Raw genomic sequence first — 21,774 nt, forward strand, 5'->3', positions numbered from 1 at the left:
TATGTTCCACATTCCCAGATCCCTTTGTTCCACCACACTCGTCAGTGTCTTACTGTTCATTGTGTAAGACCTCCATCGTTGGTCCTCCATCTCACACTTGTCTGCTTTAAATGCCATCTGCCATTTTTCAGCCCATTTTTCTAGCTGATGCAGATCCCTCTGCAAGCTCTGATAGTCTTCCTCGCTTTTCACTACACCCCCAGTCTTGGTGTCATCCACAAATTATCATCCAGTTCATTGATATAGATGACAGACAACAAAGGACCCATCCCCAATCCCTCTGGCACTCCACTAGTCACAGGCCTCCAGTCAGAGAGGCAACCATCCACTACCACTCGTTGGCTTCTCCCACAGAGCCAATGTCTAATCCAATTTACTACTTCATCTTGAATGCCTAGCGACTGAAATACCTTGACCTACCTCCCACGCAGGACCTTAACAAACGTCTTGCTAAGTCCATGTAGACAACATCCACTTTTCTGGTAACTTACTCGAAAAACTCTATAAGATTGGCTAGACACAATCTACCAGTCACGAAATTATGCTGACTATCCTTAATCAGTCCCTGTCTATCCAAATACTCATATATCCAACCCCTTTTATTTTTCTTCATATTTATTTGATGTGCATATAGTTGTTGTTGCTGCCCCAAGTTGTGATTTCCCTTTCTCAAGCTTTCTTTGGTTTCTGTTCAATGTCAAACTCTCTTACACTTTCATATTATTTATTCCTGCTCCTTGTGTATCTACATTACCTTTATAATGTAACCTGGGGAAAAATACATGCGCAGGACAACAAATACTTTTTTGGGTCTTTAATTCCTTTATCTGTTTTAGATACTATAATGCAGAAAGAGGGTATCGAAATAAAAACGACAAAATGAATAGAAAAAAATCACAGTTCCTGCTGTTACAATCTCAACTTAATTTCCGAACACACCCTTGTTACGTATGCAGTATGAAAACAACTAAAACAAAATATACAAAACCAATACATTAGTGGCAATTTTTGGCACACACTTGCTTTAATTCCAAGCACATACTGTATAGGCTAAACCTTGAAATGAGTTCTCCTCACTTATGCTATTAGGCCAATAGGAAAATTTGCACAACCATGCTATTCCAGCATCGATCAACTTACTCGTGAATTTCCTCATCAAACCCGGGAAAATCACTGGAATGTCGTTCTCTCTAAACATGACAACTCTCTGTTCTATTCCACCTGTGAAAAATGATGGCACTGTTTTCTCTTAAAGGCACAGGCAGTTATTTTAGCATTACCAGCATGAATACATAAATACACTTTAATAATAAAATATATTCAACAGTCACCTGGTTACAATAATTTTGTGAACATCATAGCTCACACACTGCTGAAAGAGGGACCAATGGTTTTTTTTAAACACAATATCATCCTCACTTTATATAAAACCACTAACCCAGTAGCATGTTAGAAATTGCTTCAAGGGATCATCCTCAAATTTAAAAAAACACATCAGGTCACATGGGAGATTTTAAAAGCTTGGTCAAAGAAGTTAGGCTTTAATGAGTTATTTGTAAAGATAGGTAGAGGGGTTAAAAGTTTAAATCAGGAGCTTGGAGCCTTGGTAGCTAAAGGCACAGCTGTGAATAAGTGAAGTGATTAAATATGATGATAATCAAGAGTATAGATATCACAGAGAATTAAATGGCTGACTGTTGTTACAAAGATGCAGGGAGTTGTGTGGTGGGACAAATCAAGGAGGGAATATTGGTGAGAATTTTTAAACTGATATGCTGTTTAAACAGGCAACATTGTCAACTTGTAACCAAGGTTAACTGGTGTATTCCACAGGGTGTGTTTCAGGACACGAGAGCAGAGGTATAGATGGCTTCACATTTACAAGATGTGAGAGTGAGGAATACTATCTGGTGATAAATTATAATAGACAAACTAGAAGTACCAAATATGTGGACATAGGTTTCAGCAACATCAGATCAGTGTCAGGTAAAACTATACAGGGAGAACTAAGGGGTCCTGTGACATGAAGGTTACAAATTGATTCGGCTTCACAAATTACTTTGGAGAGGGATAGAATTAATGCCAAGAAACTGTAACTATGTCTACATCTTTAATAGTACATTTGTGTTGTTGCTCAGTGTACCAATTGAAGCTTTGGTCATGAGCCCTCCGTATCAAAATGCAGATATGCTTAGGGTCTAAGACCTTTACTACTCATGCAGCCTGGGGATGGGAAGGGGTGATGTGAGAGGGGCATGGGAGAGGGAAAACTGGCATTTAGTGGCCTAATTGAAGCTGGAAAGGATATGGAGGAGCCTCAGAGACTGAGACAGAGGGATTAGGATTAAGTTGTGTGGAATTGGGGCCCAAAGGGTGAAAGGAATAGAGCTGAAGGGCAGAACAATTTTTTTTCTCAGCAGCATATGGAATCACTTCAGGAAGCAAGAAGGTTGCTCAGAATCCAAAATAATTCATTATTAGACTTGCCGGGCCTTTATTTTGGAGTGGCAACAGAATTTCTTTTAAGAAATCCAGTTGAGGCTTCTCACTGCTTTGTGTAAACCTTATGAATTAGCCCTGAAAATTGTGTAGGAATTTAGTTTTTTTACCTTTTCGGTCAGCCTGTCGATTGGAAGGCTTCCTTGAATATTCCATCAAATAAGTCACTGACATGAAAAGAGGCAGAGGACACTTCATCCCTACTTGCTACTGTTGGCAAAACTTATTTGACTATAGTATGTTCTGCTCCACTTTATAAAAAGTGCAGTAGTCATATGTTTTACAGCTATCTTTGTCTATTACCAAAGATGTTAATATACCTACATGTGTGTTAAAAGATAAAGATCTTAGACAATTATAACCACTAGCCTGGTGTAGTGTTCCATTTTTCATTGTGGCTAAGTTATCATGTTGTCAGAGGAAAATGCAGGTTCAGCAAGATTTTTTAAGCAGAACCAGAGATCACTGAGAGAGTTACTGTCTGAGAGGATCAAGTGCATCACTGATTAAGTGAGTGGGAAAATGTGGGGAAGTGCATGGTCATATAAAACAGTCCAGAAAAAGAGCTCAGCTTTTTATCTAACTTGTGAAATGCTGGAAAATTTAGAGAAATAGATATATTCTATACTTCTAATGACACAGAAGGAAACTGTTCACACCATTGAGTTTATGCTGGCACACTGGGGAAAATCCCATTAGTCTCATTTCTCTCTCACACAAGAGAAAATCTGCAAATGCTGGAAATCCAAGCAACACACACTAAATGCTGGAGGATCTCAGCAGGCCAGGCAGCAACTATGGAAAAGCGTACAGTCTACATTTCGGGCTGAGACCCTTCAGCAGTCTTGTTGCTCTTCTCCATTAATTCCCTCTACCCCTGCAGCATACTCTGTCATATTCCATCAACCCCGCTGTGATTCTTTCAGCTATTAACATACGCTAAGGGGTTATTTCCAATCACTAATTTACTTCTTGTATGTGTTGAGGATGTGGGTAGAAGCTGGAGCACCCAGAAGAAACCCAAGTGATCACAGAGAGAATGCGCACACTGCCACAGGCAGCACCTAAGGTCAGGATTGAACCCAGGCACTTGGAGCTGGAAGGCAGCAGACTATAGGATTCTGAGAACAGAAGTCGCTAGAAAATAGTTAGGCAAGTAGAAGGTATAACTTCATGGACCAGACTGTTGATTCAGAGAGGGCAAAAGGTGGGCCTTTGTGTTTATTGATAAACTATTTGTGGTGCTTGGACACAGTGCCAAGCCTTCGCACTCTTATTCCACTGACCTGGAACATCTGATGATTAAGTTCTGACTGTGCTACTTACCAAAAGGTTTCTTCTCTGTGATCCTGACCACAGTTTTCATACTGCCAAAGGCGGTTGCTAAAAAAAGCACTCGATGTATTGAATGCCATAATTAGCAAACAAGAAACTGTCTGCCCCAAAGCCTTTCAAATTATGGTTGAGGACTTCAATCTTGTTTGTCGAAATCTCTGCCCAGCTACCATCAGCACATCAGCTGCAGTACCAGGGGTCCCAACACACTTGACCCCTGTCACACTATGGTTAGGAATGCCTACTGTTCTGTGCCTGGACCACATTTTGAGAAGTCTGATGACTTCGCTGTTTTTCTCCTACCGGCATTTAGGCAGAAGCTAAAGAGCAAGACTACAGAGATAAGGACAACAAAGAGGTGGTCTTGGGAATCCAAGGAGTGCCTATGAGGTTGCTTGGAGTCAGTAGACTGGGCTGTGTACGAGGGCTCATCAAAGAATGTGAATGAGTACACCATGGTTGCCACGGACTTTATAAAAATAGTTGTAGATGAGTTTATTCCACAAAATCATTCCGAGTCTTCCCTAAAGAGGAGCCCTGGATGAACCCTGAGATCCACAGCCTGCTGAATGGCAGATCAATGCCAATCAGATTTGGCGACCATTTTACTGTCAAGAGGTCCAAGTACAACCTCTGAAAAGCATCTCACATTTGTAATGCCAATTCCGGACCAAACTTGAAGCACTGAAGGATGCTCAATAGATGTGGCAGAACTTGAATGCTATCACCTCCTACAAAGTGAAACCAAGCGACAATAAGGCTTCACTCGCAGATGAGCTCAATGCCTTTTATGTTCACTTTCACCATGAAAACACAGAGGCACATTATTTTCTTTTTCAATCTTTTTTATTGTTTAAAGGAATTAAGATAAATACAAATCAGAGGAGAGGTTACCTCAAATACATATTTCAATAAAAGTACAAAGAAAGGAAAATACATTGTCAAAATCATTTAAGTATGAAGCTAATATAAAGAAAAAAAGAACCACATCTCCTCTTAATAGTTCATAGAAAAAAAGACTCAATATTTCTGTTATTGAGAAAAAAACCCCGCTAAACTAACCTAGAACAAAAAAAAGGGGGGACTGGGCAGTCCATTTGTGGATACAGTTAAAAAAAATACCCTTCTGGTCAAATCTAAAACTTTACGGAGAAGAAAAAAAATTAACTGAAAAAATAAAAAGAATTAGATCATATGAAAATATTGAGTAAAAGGTTGCCAAGTTTGCTCAACTTTAAAAGATGTATCAAACGTCCGACTCCTAATTTTCTCCAAATTTAAACACAACATAATGGAGGAGAGCCAAAAAAAAAAACAGTAGGTGGATTGGGATCCTTCCAATACAATAGAATAGCTCTCCTAGCCAGTAAAGTTGGGAAAGCTATCATGAGTTGAGCGGAAGCAGGAACATTTCCTGTTTCCGTTGGAATAATCCCAAAGATTGCCGTAAATGAATTAGGTTGTAGGTCCAAACCTATGACTTTTGATAACGTTCTAAAAACATCTCTCCAAAAATTATTTAACTTTATGCAAGACCAAAACATATGAGTTAAGGTCGCCACCTCAGTGTTGCATCTATCACAGGTAGGATTTATATTAGAAAAAAGAGGCACGTTCATGGATGCGCTCAGCTCCCGATGACCCTGTGATTTTAGTCTCCTAGGCTGATGTGAGAGCATCCTTCATACGGATGAATCTACAGAAGACATCCAACTCAGTGGGGTACATGGCCAAGTATTAAAGACCTGTGCTGATTTACTGCTGGAGCGTTCAATGATATCTTTAACCTCTCGCTTCGACAATCTGAGGTACCCAACTGCTTCAAGCAGGCTTCAGTTCTACTGGTACCAATGAAGAATATGGTAATGTGCCTCAATGGCTATCATCTAGTAGCACTTAAATCCACAGTGACAAAGTGTTTTGAGAGGCTGGTGATGAAACATACGAACTCCTGCCTGAGAAGTGACAGGGATCTACTCCAATTTGCCTACTGTCACAATAGGTCAACAGCAGATGTAAATTCATTGGCTCTTCAGTCAATACTGCAATATCTGGACAGAGAAGATGCATACATCGGGATGCTCTTCATTGACTACAGCTCGGCTATCCCCTCAAAACTAATCAATAAGCTTCAAGACTTTGACCTAATAACCTCCATGTGCATTTGGATCCTCGATTTCCTCACTTACAGACTCCAGTCAGTTCAGATTGGCAACAGCATTTCCCACAGACAGGTGCATCAGAAGGCTGTGTGCTTAACACCCCCCATTTTACTCGCTTTATACTTATGACTGTGAGGCTAAGCACAACTCCAATGCCATATTTAAGTCTGGTGATGACCCCACTGTCATTGGCCTAATCAATGGTGGTGACAATCAGCGTATAGAAGGAAGATTGACAGAGTAATAGCCTCTCAGTGCCAGCAAGACCAAGGAACTGATTATTGACTTCAACAGGAGGAACCAGTAGTCCATAAGCCAGTCCTCGTCAGGGGATCAGAGATGGAGAAGGTCAGCAACTTTAAATTCCTCGGTGTTATCATTTCAGAGGATCTTTTCTGTATTCAGAATGTAAATGCCACTATGAAGAAAGCATGGCAGCATCTCTACTTTCTTAGAAGTTTCACAGATACAGCATGTCATCTAAACTTTGACAAACTTCTCAGGATGTGTAGTAGAGAGTATATTGACTGTTTGCGTCACAGCCTGGTAAGGAAACACCAATCCCCTTGTACAGAAGAGCGTACAGAAAGTATTGAATATAGCCCAGTTCATCACGGGCAAAGCCCTCCCCACCATTGAGCATATCTCTGCAGAGTGCTTTCACAGGAAAGCAGCATCCATCATCAAGGACTCCCACCACCCATGCCATAATCTCTTCTCACTGCTGCCATCACAAAGAAGGTACAAGAGCCTCAGTATCCACAGCACCAGGTTCAGGAACTGTTATTATCCCTCAGTCATTAGGCTCTTGAACCAGAGGGGATAACTTCACTTGCCCTGTCACTGAACATTTGCCACAAACTAAGTATAGTGCTAAAGTCCTGTATAGCTAGAGTGCCTAAGACCTTTGCACAAAAATGTAGTAATTTTATGTACTGCATTGTACTGCTGAAGGAAAAAAAAACAAATTTCATGACAAATATAAGTGATGATAAACCTGATTCTGATATGGGTCTCTATTGTGGAGTGAGCATGGGAAGTGGGCAATGAGAGGGGAATCATGGTTGGGCAAGGGGGAAGAAAGAGAGAGGGTAGCTAGCTGGAAGCACCAGAGAGACATTCTGTAATGATCAATAAACCAATTGTTTGAAATCAAGTGACCTTGCCTGGTGTCTCAGGGCTGGGTGTGTCTGCACCTGTGCATCTTCCGCCCCAGTGCTCTTTCACTGCCACCTATCCCACACCCTTTCCACAGTACTCCACCCTTGCCATTCCCAGCATTGTTTGCTTCCACCAAATTTACAAACTCACTCTCCACTCCATGTTGACAAATACAGTACTGTGTGAAAGTGTTGGGAACCGCTAGCTATATATACAGTATGTGCCTAAGACTTTTGCACAGTACTGTATGATCTCACCTTCAAGGACTTTTCATCTCATGTTCTTGATACTTACTGCTTATTTATTATTATTATTTCTTCTCTTTTTGTACATTGGTTATTCATCCTGCTGGATGCATTCTTTTATTTTATTTGTGTTGCTTGTATTTACTGTGATTGCTCGCAAGAACATTAACCTCAGGGTTGTATATAGTGATATATATGTACTTTGATAATAAATTTACTTTGAACTTTTGAACTTTGAATAGAGAGAAACTGCTTTCTCTGATGTGGTAATAATCTTCAAATGTCCAGTTCCTTCATTAGTAACATATGCACAATTTCTTCTCGCATAGTGGGAGGCTGTATTTCTTCCCTTCAAACCAAGTTAGTTGAAATTTTTAACAAATGAATTTGATAGGTTATTGTTAAGTAAGGCTGTAAAAAAATATAGATCTAAAGCATTAAATTGAAACTAAGATAGATATCAACTTTATTAAGTTGGAGAAAGGCTCAAAGGATAGAATGATCAACTCAAGTTTTATATTCCTGCAATAGGTAATATGTATTTTGTTGCAGTAGCAGATAGAACATTCCAGATGTGCAAATGGATATGAGGTTTCTGGAGTTTTAACCTTATGATCCTTTGGATTCAGGAAGTATCAGTGTAAGCTAATTTCAAACTGCAAGCAAAATTCATTTTGGACGATATAGTTTTAATCCAAGGTTCTTTTGGAAGTCAGGAAAGAGGCACAAAATTTGCTGCTTCAAGACCATTTTTATTAAGAATTGTTAGAACAGTGATGGGGTCTACTAGTGAAGAGAAAGACAAAGGAACAAAGATGGTACCTAGCATAGAACAGCCATTTTTATATTACAGATATAAGAAAAATTCCATTCAAATCTACAGATAAGAATTAACCAATACTGCAGCACCAAATTAACCAAGAAAAAGCTCATATTCAAGTAATGCAGAACCAAGAAGCTTATCTAGAGCTTTCCAGAATTATATTTTGTACAACCACTGGAGGCATATTAAACTGTTATGTGCGAAAGAGAACTGCTTATAATTCAAGCAGATTCAAGTTGTTAAACTGCAAAGAAAATAATAATTAAACAGTCTAAGCATTGAAACAGTGAGATCCAACAACAATATGTAATGTAATAAACAAGGTAAACCTATTTTTATTTTGACCAAGTAACTGAATATCTTAGTATTTAGTTGTGGGAAATATTTTTGTATCATGTGCACAGTATTTCCTGATGTTGAGGAAAGTTTGCATTTTGTAAGATGCTTGTAGGTTTTTGACTTTCAGTAAAACAAATTTGGTTGCAATTTGCTTTCATTACAAAATGTTTGAAAATCTGGAAAACAAATGGAGAAAAGGTGCTACATTCATTTTCTCCAGACCAAAGTAGTGGCCATCAAAACTCACATAGGCTCAGAATATATTTATTTCATTTGTGTGATACATGGAGCAGTCCTTTTTTCAGTCCCACTCAACTATTTTTACAGTGCATTGATGACTGTATATTGGTGCTGCTCCCTACACTCACAGAACTTGAAATTTTAGATACTTTTGTTGTCAACCTTGCCACTTTCACTAAGTTCATATTTGACTCTTCCCTTCCCTATAAGGATTTCTCTTTTTTCTCTGAGGACGTAACTAAGTGACCAAGGTCCATTAAACCATGCAGAATACAACATTTTATTTAATGAATTTCCACTTCTGATACTTCTTCACTTCCCCCTTCCATTCAGCATTCAGTAGGGATCTTTGTGGCTCGCTCTTCTATTTCCCCTGGCTAACTTCCTTTTCATGGCACCTTTCCAATAACTGTAAGACTTGCAACATCTGCTGTTTTACTTTGTCCCTTCTTACCATTTATTCGGGGACCCAAACAGTCCCTTTGATTTGAAACAGTGATCCACTTGCATTTTTTTTAGATGTAGTGAAATGCATTCAGTGCTCATGATGTGATTTCCTCTGCAATGGAGGAACCAAACAGATTGGTTGACTGCTTTAAAGGTGACCTGGAGCTTCCGGTTGCCACCCACTTTAATTCTCTATCCTGCCCAGTCCCACTCACAGTTACAGTATGTGTCAGTGGCCTTGTTTTTTTTCTTTGTATTAGAACTGGCAATCTTGTTTGTGCATCAACAGCTGATTGAGATTGATAAATCTTTCAAACTAATTGGAAAAACTTTCCAGACTTCTTCTTTACCTAAGGCAAAAATATGGTTTTAAGAGTTTTTTTCATTATGGTGCACTACATTATTGTTCATTTAGATGTTCAAAGCAGCATCACATAAGACTCCCATGAGGAATGCAACAACAAATTTTGTCCAAATTCACAAAACTGAGCTAACGTTCAATGGGAAATAGATTTACTATTTTTCATTTGCAGTGTGCGTGTGTTAAGGTTTTAACCAGAAAATAAATAGCTTAGTAGACAAATAAATATTTAGGTGTGGTTGAATAAAATGATACTTTTGAGCAAGATATAAATCTTAGATTAATAATCTGTCACTGATTCAGATTTTTAAATATTTCCTCACTTTATGTAATATGGTTGAGTTAATGTGTAAAGTTACCGTCTTTCTCTTTCAATGTATCATTTGCAGCTTAGAAACTAATCTAACACCTTTACTTTCCTCTTATCTTAAACATTTTGTCTTTTCAAGTCAAGTAAAATTTATTGTCATTTCAACCATAAACTGCTGGTAGAGTACACAGTAAAAACGAAACAATGTTCCTCCAGGACCCTGGTGCTACATGAAACACAAAACTACACTAGACAACACGAGGCTGCACTAGACTACAAAAAACAACATAAAAAACTGCAACACACACAAAATGCTGGTGGAACACAGCAGGCCAGGCAGCATCTATAAGGAGAAGCACTGTCGACGTTTTGGGCTGAGACCCTTCGTCAGGACTGCACTAGACTACAGACTTGCACAAGACTACATAAAGTGCACAAAACAGTGCAGGGCAGTACAGCAATTATATAAACAAGACAATAGGACTCTGAGTATTGAGGAGTCTGATGGCTTGGGGGAAGAAACTGTTGCACAGTCTGGTCATGAGAGCCCGAATGCTTTGGTACCTTTTGCCAGATGGCAGGAGGGAGTAGAGTTTGTGTGAAGGGTGCGTGGAGTCCTTCACAATACTGTTAGCTTTGCGAGTGCAGCATATGGTGTAAATATCTGTTATAGCGGGAAGAGAGATCCCAATGATCTTCTCAACTGACCTCACTATCTGCTGCAGAGTCTTGCGATCTGAGACGGTGCAATTCCTGAACCAGGCAGTGATGCAGCTACTCAGGATGCTCTCGATACATCCTCTGTAGAATGTGGTGAGGATGGGGAGTGGGAGATGGACTTCTCTCAGCCTTTGCAGAAAGTAGAGATGCGGCTGGGCTTTCTTGGCTATGGAGTTGGTATTGAGGGACCAGGTGAGATTCTCCGCCAGGTGAACACCAAGAAATTTGGTGCTCTTAGCAATCTCAACGGAGCAGCCATCAATGTTCAGCAGAGAGTGGTTGCTGTGTGGTCTCCTGAAGTCAACAACCATCTCTTTTGTTTTCCTCACATTCAGAGAAAAGGCTGTTGGCTCTGCACCAGTCTGTTAGCCGCTGCACCTCCTCTCTGTATGCTGATTTGTCGTTCTTGCTGATGAGACCCACCATGGTCGTGTCATCGGCGAACTTGATTATGTGACTCGAGCTGTGCACACAGCCCAGGGGGGCCCCATGCTCAGTGTGATGGTGTTGGAGGTGCTGCTCCCGATCCGGACTGACTGAGGTCTCCCAGTCAGGAAGTCTAGAATCCAGTTGCAGAGGGAGGTGTTCAGGCCCAGCAGTTTCAGCTTTCCAATCAGGTGCTGAGGAATGGTTGTGTTGAATGATGAAGTGAAGTCTATGAACAGCATTTGAACATATGTGTCTTTTTTTGTCCAGGTGGAGGGTGGTGGTGATGGCATCGTCTGTTGAGCGTTTGGGATGATACGCAAACTGCAAGGGGTCCAGTGAAGGGGACAGCAGGGTCTTTATGTGCCTCATGATGAGCCTCTCGAAACACTTCATGATGATGGATGTGAGAGCAACTAGACAGTAATATAATATTTGTTAAGTTTTGTATTGAAAGAAATTGAATCAAACGCCATGTGGTATAGTGAAAGGAGTTTTTCAAGCTTTCAAAGTTCAAAGTAAATTTATTATTAAAGTATGTCTATATCACCGTATGCAAGCCTGAGATTCATTTTCTTGTGGGCATTCACAGGAAGTACAACGTAACACAATCAATGAAAGACCACACCCAACAGGACAATCAATGTGCAAAAACCAACGAACTGTGCAAATACAAAAAGAAAGAGGAAAGAAGAAATAACAAACAAACAAACAGATAAATAAATAGATAGATAGATAGATAGGCAGGCAAGCAAGCAAGCAATAAATATTGAGAATGTGAAATGAAGATTCCTTGAAAATATGTCCATAGATTGTGGGAATAGTTCAGTGATAGGCAGAGTGAAGTTACCTCTTCTGGTTCAAGAGCACAAGGACATTGAAGGTGTATTCTTTGCATTTCGCCTTCAGAGATGAGCAAAATGTCTGTATTACGTACACACGATGACAGCTGAACCACGAGTTTCACTTGTAAGAGGCTTTTTACAACTATGGAACATTTTTGATATAGATCTCATTAGGCTTTAGACTGTGCCGTATCCTGTAACTTCTGCTCTGACTTGTAGTCTGCATCTGTCATGAGACAAACATTCTAGTACGGTGTAACAGCTGAGAAACCATAGCCTTTTGCACGTGTTTCTCCTTCCCCAGAGTAAGTAAGGCAAAGTTCAGCTGAAGGACAGATCTGTACTTTAGAGTCGTGTGACATTCAGGTGAGCTATTTGGTCTGTGCTTTATCATATTTTAACCAAACTAGTCCAGACAACATAAAACAGGATTTAAAAGCAACCAGCAGCTTATTCTCTTAGGTCAGATCATAGTATGCTAGTTTTGTGTGATTAATGGCATAATACATTTCTTAATTTTTATGAGGGTTAACTAAGAACCACTAAGAGTGCGTAAGATTCTGATTTGTCCTCTGTTTGAAGATTAAATGAATGAAAACTTGGAGGTGAGGCAGGGGAGAGGCAAGTAAAGTGTGCGAGATTTATCAGAGCAAAATATTGTACTGATTATATTTTCATATTGCAGTCTTTTCAGATTAGATTGCTCTTATTAAGTACCTATGTAAAGACCTTTTAAAAAGATGAAATGGAAATGAGAGTGCATTATTCAAGTCACATGTCATGCAGAGCTATTACAACAGACTTACGTAAATTGTTGGGGCTGGTAGCACTTATTAAGGTTTTATAGGTGCTGTTACATAATCAAACTGTTCAATGTCTGTCAATTGTATCAGCACCATATTGGATTTGACAGCAGTGTGTGCAAACATGCTATTTGCCACAAATATGCAGAACAGCATGTTATGCCAATTCATATCCATTTCTGATTTGAAAGAAATACTTAATGCTTTAGTTAATGCCCTCTTTTAGAAGAATCTTAAATTACTTACTGATTTGTTGTTACATGACTTCTCTGAAAGATTTTTTTCTTGGAGATTTCAGGATCTCTGCACGTACCTAGTGCTTCCAGGATTAGGATGCATTGATAAGCATTGGATTGTAGCATAATGGGAAAAAAGAACAGAAGGCATTTAGAGCAGGCCAAGTTTCCAGAAAAGTGAGAAATTTTAGGTGAGCTGTGGGGGTGTGTGGAGGGAGTTACAAAAAAGATGGATTCTCACATGGAGACTGTACCTCCCAAAGGTATTCTGCTAGTAATTTTCCCACCTTTATTTTAACAACCAATAATGTGTAAGATCTTTTCATTTTGATAAAGATGCAATTATCATTTCCATACAATATGGAGACACTTCAAGAGCAGAGCTGCAGATTTATTACCGTTGTTGTTTAATGAGATCACAGAAGCTCTCAATTCAAGGAGAATTACTAATAATTGTCAACATAGCTTAGTACACAGCCTTGCTGTAATATCAGGTTTTCTCATTGTTTAGGTACCAATGATTGCAAGTGGTTTATTGGTGCAGCAAATCAATTTTGCAAGGCATCAGAAATTCCACTCGCCTAATGGCAAGACACATGTGACTAGGGGCTGTGAATTATGCACTTCAATGCCCAGTATCCTAGCAGCAGTCATGACTTCACTCTGTGACAGTTACTGTTCCTTGTAGATTGAGGTAACACTGCAGAACCCCGAGTGAAGACATGACTCATGACTGTAATGCATAACCTACAGTATATTCACGTTGGCGTGTACTAACAAAAACGGCCACAGCTGTTCAAAAAAAAAAAATTGCCACATTTTGCTGCTCTTCAGCACAATTAGTTTGCCTGTGGCAGTCCAAACCAGTGGAGCATTTTTGTTTTATGCTTTTGTGTTTTCCCAGGTTGGTACTTGAGACAAAGTCTCATCTCCCAATTTATAAGATACTGCCAGATAAAGGGGATGCAGAGTCTCTGGTCAATGAAAGCCGAGCTCATGACTTTTCCCTTGGTCAGGCAGCAGCTTGCAGGCAGACCTGCAGGTTTTCTTGTCTGACAATATCCCCAATGATACTGAAAGCAAATGATTTGCTCCACATCTCGTTGGAAACACTATTACAGAACCCCAAGTGTTCAGGGACCTAAAAGGAAATCACTTCCTCAATGTAGTTGGAAGATAATAATAGGCAGTCACCAGTTAATGAGAATTAACTATGAGAATTTCACCTGGTGCCTGTTCACCTTGTCCATGATTTTTCAGCCATCTTACAAAATCAACATGTAGGCTTCGACCACCCAAAGCCAAGAAAGAGACACAGATAGGGATGCTGCCACCTCCCCCCCCCCCAAAAGATACTTAAGCAATAGTTCCATTGCCTTGACAGTACAGCCTAGAATAGGTTTGTGTAGCTCATAGATTGGCAACTCCCATTCTAACCACTGTGAGAGTCATTTCAGTCAAGTGGCATCAGCAGGTGCAGGAAGTTTTTATGGGTAATAAGGGATGATGATTAAATTCAAACTTTGTCAACATTACCTTAATCCCACAAGTGAATGAAAAACAATTTCTAGGTCCTATCTGATTTCTCCTGTTTGCTCATCTGTAATTCATAAATATAAGATCAAACTAAGTTACCAACCCAGATACAATTATACATCCATGTTTGACAATAACATATAAAAATCAACTATTCACCCTTCAGCATTCCCCAAATGCTGGTCCTACATGTCTATGTCTTGTCTCTTTGCCATTATATAGTGCAGTCTTAGTGGCTGGAACATAGCAGGAAGGCTGCTTCCCATGTATAGAAGGCTACTGGGATGATCTGAAAATAAGGAATAGGAACAAGAGTGTGTTTTAGAGATACAGTAGTATTCAATAAGATCACGTGTGCTCTGATTGTTGGCTTCATCTCTACTTTCATCCCTGGTTCACATAACCCCAGAATTCCTGTCATTAAAAAAAAATCTGAATAATCCTTGAATATACTTAATGAACAAACATCCACAGATCTCCTTGGACATCATGTCATGATTCACAGCCCTCCGAGATTCCATGAAGCATACCACAAAATGGCCTGTTTAGAACCCCAACACTTTACAGTGAGCAGCAGCTGCCAGGGCTAACTGCTTACCAAGCAGCAAGAAAGGCAATGAAAGGCATGGTTTACATTATCTTCATCCCATACATTGGAAGAGAGGGTGAGATGCAATGGAAATGGGAGCTAGAAGGCAGATTAGTTGTAAGGATGTTATTCTCTTCAATGCCCTGCTTGTGACCACAGGATCTGAGCAACCTTTTCAATAATGCTATCACTCCAGCCCTTCGAGAGAATGTAGTATTTTGTTGAACTTCTTGAAACATTACTGGATGATGGCTGACTTATAGTTGAAATCCTGTAAGTCTGGTGAAACTATTAAAGATGGGAATGAGGCCTAACCATCCTTAGCTGAGAAAAGGCATTTAGTTGTTGGGAGGGTGAAAAAGAAAAGACGGCCTTATATTGTTTATCTTCTAGTTTCCCTTGTGATTTCATTTTTTTCAGCCTGCCTTTCTTTACCTACCCTTTCCCATGACAAAATCTAACTTCCTTTGTGTCCTCACAAAGTCACGTAGTGGAAGAACTGTTAAAAAGGACTAATTTCCAGTACTACCAGTACAGACTTATTAACCAAAGAAACTGGGAACATTACAAAAATCACATTCTGGTCCAATACTAGGAACTGTATTGTATATTGAGATGCTGACCCATCCCTTCCACCAGAAACCAAGGGTGAACAGTGTATAGCTCAATTCCATTAATGCATAAATTCTAATTTTCTAAAAACAAGTAAAAATCTTTAAATTGATCTATGAAACTCAGTAATAAAACATAGCAGTCTCACAGAAGATGTTAAAATGTGGTGCTTCGTTAATTACATTTTCTATTTTTTGGAGATCATGATTTTATTTATAATCAAAGATTAAAACATCAAATTTAGTTTATTATATTGCTGGCTGCTTTCTCAGGAAGAGTAAAAAATTGAAGTTTTCTTCTCAAGGGTTTAGTTTATTTTTGAGGAAAATTAGCCATTGTTTTATGGAGGCTGTTATCTCCATAATAGGCAGAGAAGCCACAATCTCCACTGCTGATAAAAAAAAAATCAGCCTCTTGAAAAGAAAACATTTTTAAAGTGCTTGAAGTTTGCTGATACAGTGTACATCACTGACTCTATTAGTAATCTATTTCATATATTCATTGTACTCTACATAAAATGGCTAAATTAAACACCCTCATTCCCTCCACTTTCTAATCTCGAGTTGTATAGCTAGTGAAAGATGTTGTAATTAAAAAAAGATTATCAAATTCAAGGGGATTTAATTTAAATTAAAGATAATTTCTAAGAACACTGCTGCAATGTTTGAAGAAAAGTCTTGTCAAATTTGGAGGGAGAGACCTCATGAATTAATACTAAGAAACTAGCATCAGTTAAAGCCACATGACTTAAGCATGATGCATACCTCGCATAGTTCCAAGAAACAATCAACTGGCCTGCTCAGAGTTTTACTATTAACCAGTAAGCCAGCTAACAGGTGAATTAGCAAATATGTATCAAGCTATTAGTAATGTTACCCAAAGATTGCCTTTTGTTAGCCACAAAGCTTCTGCAGAGCAATTTTGTCATGTTTAATAACCAAATCATATATAATTGCCACTACATGCAAGAATGTTTTTATAATTAAGAGTAAATAGATTAAAAGAGATTATAATGACAATCCGAAAGGAATAGGGTCTGTCCATGTTTGGTCTTCATCAGTCATCTCTAATGAAAGTTTTTAAAGCTCTAATGCTCCCATGTTAGAGAGTGCTGATTCACATTGTCATGAGACTTCTAAGAGCGTTTATGATGTCAATAGTCCTCCTGCATATGATAGTCATTATAGGGAGCATCTGGTTGAAGTCCAGCTCTAAGGGTCCTCACCCTGATCTGCATATTTTCTCATTTGCACTTTCTGTTAGGTTAGTATTAAGGATGGGAGCTCCTGGATGTTGTTTTTCATTTCAGTCCCTGAAGTACTGACCTATACAACTGCTGACCTGGCAGTAACTAGGCAGGACAGTAGAGACAAGGAGAAGAATCTGGGGCTTAATAATGAACATGAATTTTAGCTCTGATACAGATGCACTGGATAACCTACCTGAAAATTTCTATGCAATGTGGCCTCAAAATTTATTTGTTCCACTCCATAAAATATGCTGTGCAGTTTAAAATAAGCGTAACACAGTGTAGAATAATTCTTCATTCATTTCTGTGAGTCTTAGCACCTGTTAGAAACTTGACTCCTGACTTTTCAGTGGGAATTTGTTTGCCTAGCACTTTTGTTTACGCAAAGCTATCTCAACTGACATCACCAGTAGAGCAACGCATTTAAAAAATCAACTGCATTGAGATTCTCAACCTCACGAATCTGAAAACAATAATTCCTGTTTACTTGCACCACAGCTTGCTTTTATTAACTATTTCCCCCAAAACAGTGCTATTTAATGGGCTAACACTTAACTGTTTTCTTTGTCTTCTGAGATTCTGTGACCTTCCATAATCTCAAACAATCTCACACGTGTGCCTACATGATTTTGCTTGCGGAGGTCAGGGTAACAGTCACTCTCAGCTTTTCCTAAATCATTGCAGGCTGCTGCAGTTGACCTCCACCATGTCTCGTAGTTTGCAACTCACTGGTTAACTTTGGAAGGTGACTTCCATTTCTTTTCTTGTCAACCCAGGACAGCAGGCAAAGGGAACAAGGGCATTTGTCAGTATGCAGGCTTCTCCAAAGCTCAGGCATTGGTAGATCACACACAAAATGCTGGAGGAACTCAGCAGGTCAGGCAGCATCTATGAAAAAGAGTAAGCACTCGATGTTTCGGGCCAAGACCCTTCTTCAGGACTGCATAGACAGAACAGAGACATTCCCCTGGCAACTTAAAAACCTTACAGGGCTACCGCCACGTCCTCCTAGCAGAAGAAAAACAGAGACTCTAATTTTTAGAACAGTGTTGTCATGTTTCCTGTGTAATGTTTCACTAAAGACAATATTGTCTGCTTTACCACCGAATTCTCGATGAATCTATTGTGTAATCTTGCATCTGTCAGTATTTAGCCCAGCAAGAGGAATTAGTTGAAGTCCCAGAGGGTCTTCAAGCCCCCATGCATATAAAAATAGTATAGCTAGGAGAGCTGCTGTTTCATAGTGCTAGAGATGCAGGTTCAAATGTTATCTTGGATGCAGACTGTGTGGAGTATGCGTATTGTCCTGGTAGCTGTGTGGGTTTCTGAGTTCTCAAATTTCCTAAAGATGCGCAGGTTGGTATTTTGATTAGCCACTGTAAGTTATCCCTAATGTGTAGGTGATTGGAAGAATCTGGGGCATTGATAAGAATGTGGAGAAAATGTTTTAAATGATAAATTTAGAAATAGTATGAATGTATAGTTTAATGACCAACACAGGCTCAATGCGACAAATGACCTGGTTTGGTGTTATAAATCTCTGTGACCCTCTTTCCACAGGCACTGTTGCTCATCAGCCCATCCAGACTCCTCTGACTCTCTCAGCATCGCTGCATTGATCTGCTTGGTATTCATTGCTTCCCTGCATCTGCGGGAGTGTTACATGTTCCTTTCAAGAGTGGGCTGCAAGTGTCATACCCGCGAGGTTAAGTGCTAGCAACTGTCAGAAGATGCAGTATACAAAACTATGCTAAAACAGACAATAATAGCTTTAATGCAACATTACACAGGGAAATTAAACAATGCTGTTCTGTAAGTCCTGGCAATTCATGATGTTTTTTATGAAAAATTGGAGCCACTGGTGTCAATTTTATGCACAAATTATACATGGAAGCAATTCAGTCTGTATTAGATCATGTTAGTTATAATTTCTCAGTGAAATTGTCTCAGGCACTTCCATGCACAGTTCATCTTAAAACACCTGCTGTTTTTTTCCAGTACCACCCATGCTTACTAGTTGCAAGCTGAGCATTTCCTCATCGGAGCTTTTTGGTTCAACTTACGATAACAATCTTGGCCCAAAATTCCATTGATGCTGCCTGGCCTGCTGAGTTTTTCCAGAATTTTGTGTGCGTGTAGCTACAGGAATTAACTTTCACCACTTAGTTGCATTTATATCTACTTAAATGATCATTCCGCTGACACTAGGAATCCTGACTCAGCAGCTTCAGGATAGACTGCAAGCCTTCTAAACTCCATCTGAAGAGCACAGATTGTGCTTAAGCCAACATATCCCTCAGCATTTGTTTGCTACATACCCATTCTATAGGTAAACACAAGATATTCTGCAGATGGCAGAAATCCAAAGCAACACATACAAAATGTTGGAGGAACCCAGTACGTCTGGCAACATCGATGGAAATGAATGAACAGTTGACGTTTCAGGCTGAGACCCTTCACCAGGACTAGAAAGGAAGGTGGAAGACACCAGAATAAAAAAGGTGGGGGGAGGGGGAAGAAGGATAGCTAGAAGGTGATAGGTGAAACCTGGTGAGTGGGAAAGGTGAAGGTCTGGAGAAGAAGTAATCTGATAGGAGAGGAGAGTGGACCATGGGAGAAAGGGAAGTAGGAGGGGCACCGGAGGGGGGGGGGGGGGAGATGATAGGCAGGTGAGAAGAGGCCAGAGTGGGGAATAGAAGAAGAGGGAAGGGGGACAGATTTTTTTTACTGGAAGGAGAAATTGATGTTCATGCCAACAGGTTGGAGGCTACCCAGAAGGAATATGAGGGTTGCTCCTCCACCCTGAGAGAGGCCTCATTATTTCACGAGAGGATGTCATGGATTCTCATGTTGAAACGACAATGGGAATTGAAATTAAAATAGTTGGCCACTTTTGGCAGATGGAGCATAGGTGCTCAACCCATTTAGTAGGTGCATTGTTGATACCATAGAGAACACTCTATTAATGACCTTTTAGATTGAGACAGGGAAGGGTCTGCAGAAATGCCAGCAGCTGCAACACCTGTGTGACTTATCTCTGGATGAATAAGAATGAAATGGGCAGCAAATGAGAATATCTTTCAACAATATCAGTGTATTGAGAATACTTAATAAGAAGCCAAATTAAATGACGTGTTAATAGAAATCATATTGTATGTCAGTAAAATCAAATATTCTAATACATTATTAAAACAGCATGTCAGGTTACATTTGTGAGAACAGAAACAGAATGAATATTTCAGGGTCAAACTTTGTCAAAACTGGGAAGAAGGGAAAAGAAGTTTTTCCAAGGGTGACCAAGAGGTTACGTTGTAAACAAAGTTATCTGGTCAATGAGTGAATGAGAACAGCTTAAGACTAAGAAAATAGACTAAAGAGTATAGGAGTTGTAAAATACAGACCAATAAAACATGTCTGGCAGGTCGGGATGTGGATGTCCTCTATTTCAAGAGAGAAAAACAGAGAAAAACGTACAAACACAATGAGCCAATATCACAGATGGAGGATAAAAATGGCAGGCAACAGGAAGCTCAGAGTCCTCAATCTGCATTTAATTTATTCAGTATAGAAGAGGGCTCATTATGATTACCAAATACAGTACACTAAATTGGAAGTGATCACTGCTTCATTTGGGAAAAATCTGTTTAGCTCTTTGGATGGTAAGAAGGGACAAAGTGAATGGACAAGTGTCATGAAGTGCCATAAAAAGGCGGGGAAGAGGATGGTTGCTGAAACTGGAAGAGTAGACCAGGGAGTCACGAACTAAGCAGTTCCTGCAAAATGCTGAAGGAGAGGAAGTGGAAGAGGGGTTGAGTGATGGAATATCTTTGAAGGGGTGGAATATGGGGAGAATAATGTGTTGAGTGCAGATGTTGGTGAAGTGCAAGGGGATGACAAGAGGAAGTTTGTTCTTGTTCTGTACTGGAGGAGAGGGAATTAAAACAAAGGCGCAGGCACTGGTTGAGATACCATCCAGGACATTGTTCACAATGGCTATTGGTGCAAGAAGAAGGAAACTATTTCAGAGGCACCAATATGAATGAAGGAAATGCAAGAGAGAAGGAGAAAATGGAAGAATTGAATAGAGTTTCTTGCGGGAGTCAAGGCACAACAAAGAGTGGTCAAGATAAATGTGGGAGTCCACAGGAACTCCAGAAGAGAACAAAGCAGAGATGAATTACCTATGATTCTGTGTCCATTAACCTACTCAGCTCTGGAGATAAGATAATAGTGGAGCGGTCTGCATGCCAACTGGTAACTAAATATGCTTATGGCTGCCCTTGAATAATGTTCACTTGGGTGAAGTATGAAAAGGAACTCAGTGCACACAGAACAGCACCCCAATGAAAGAAGTAGGTACATAAAAAACAAATAAAATTAAGTAGTGAAATTTAGGACTACATATTAACAATACTGGGTAGAAATCGGTGTACTATCTTAGTCTGTGGAGATTAGTTTTATGTTTGTGAAAGTTACATGAAGACCAAGTTCCTGGAGACTGGAACTCATACTTCTCTGCCACATCAAATTGGGACTACATAAAATATAATATGAATGTCTGTTAGGTTTCTTTGCAAAAAATCAGTAAATTAGCCAAAGAGATATTTAAAATAGCATTATGGTAGATTACACCCAGAAACATGAGTACAATAGGATCCTCATGGTTCCTAATGGAATCTTATTCACTTTAGTACAGCAGCTGGCACTTTGCTGCAAATTAATCACAAAAGGGTGTCACACTTCCTGTGTCAAAGTAACAACACAATCATAACTGCCATTGAAGGAAGAGAGTCTGCAAGGCCAAAAGATTTTTACCTTACTAAGTGGACCAAGTAG

The 21,774-nt window shown here is 39.6% G+C and overlaps 1 protein-coding gene across 2 annotated transcripts in view; it reads left to right on the forward strand.

Moving 5' to 3' along the window:
• The window catches only part of ppargc1a (peroxisome proliferator-activated receptor gamma, coactivator 1 alpha), a 563,573-nt gene that overhangs the window by 373,793 nt on the left and 168,006 nt on the right, over positions 1 to 21,774 (forward strand). The window lies entirely within an intron of this gene.

The sequence above is a fragment of the Hemitrygon akajei genome, chromosome 13 (genome assembly GCF_048418815.1).
Source record: "Hemitrygon akajei chromosome 13, sHemAka1.3, whole genome shotgun sequence".
Taxonomy (NCBI): domain Eukaryota; kingdom Metazoa; phylum Chordata; class Chondrichthyes; order Myliobatiformes; family Dasyatidae; genus Hemitrygon; species Hemitrygon akajei.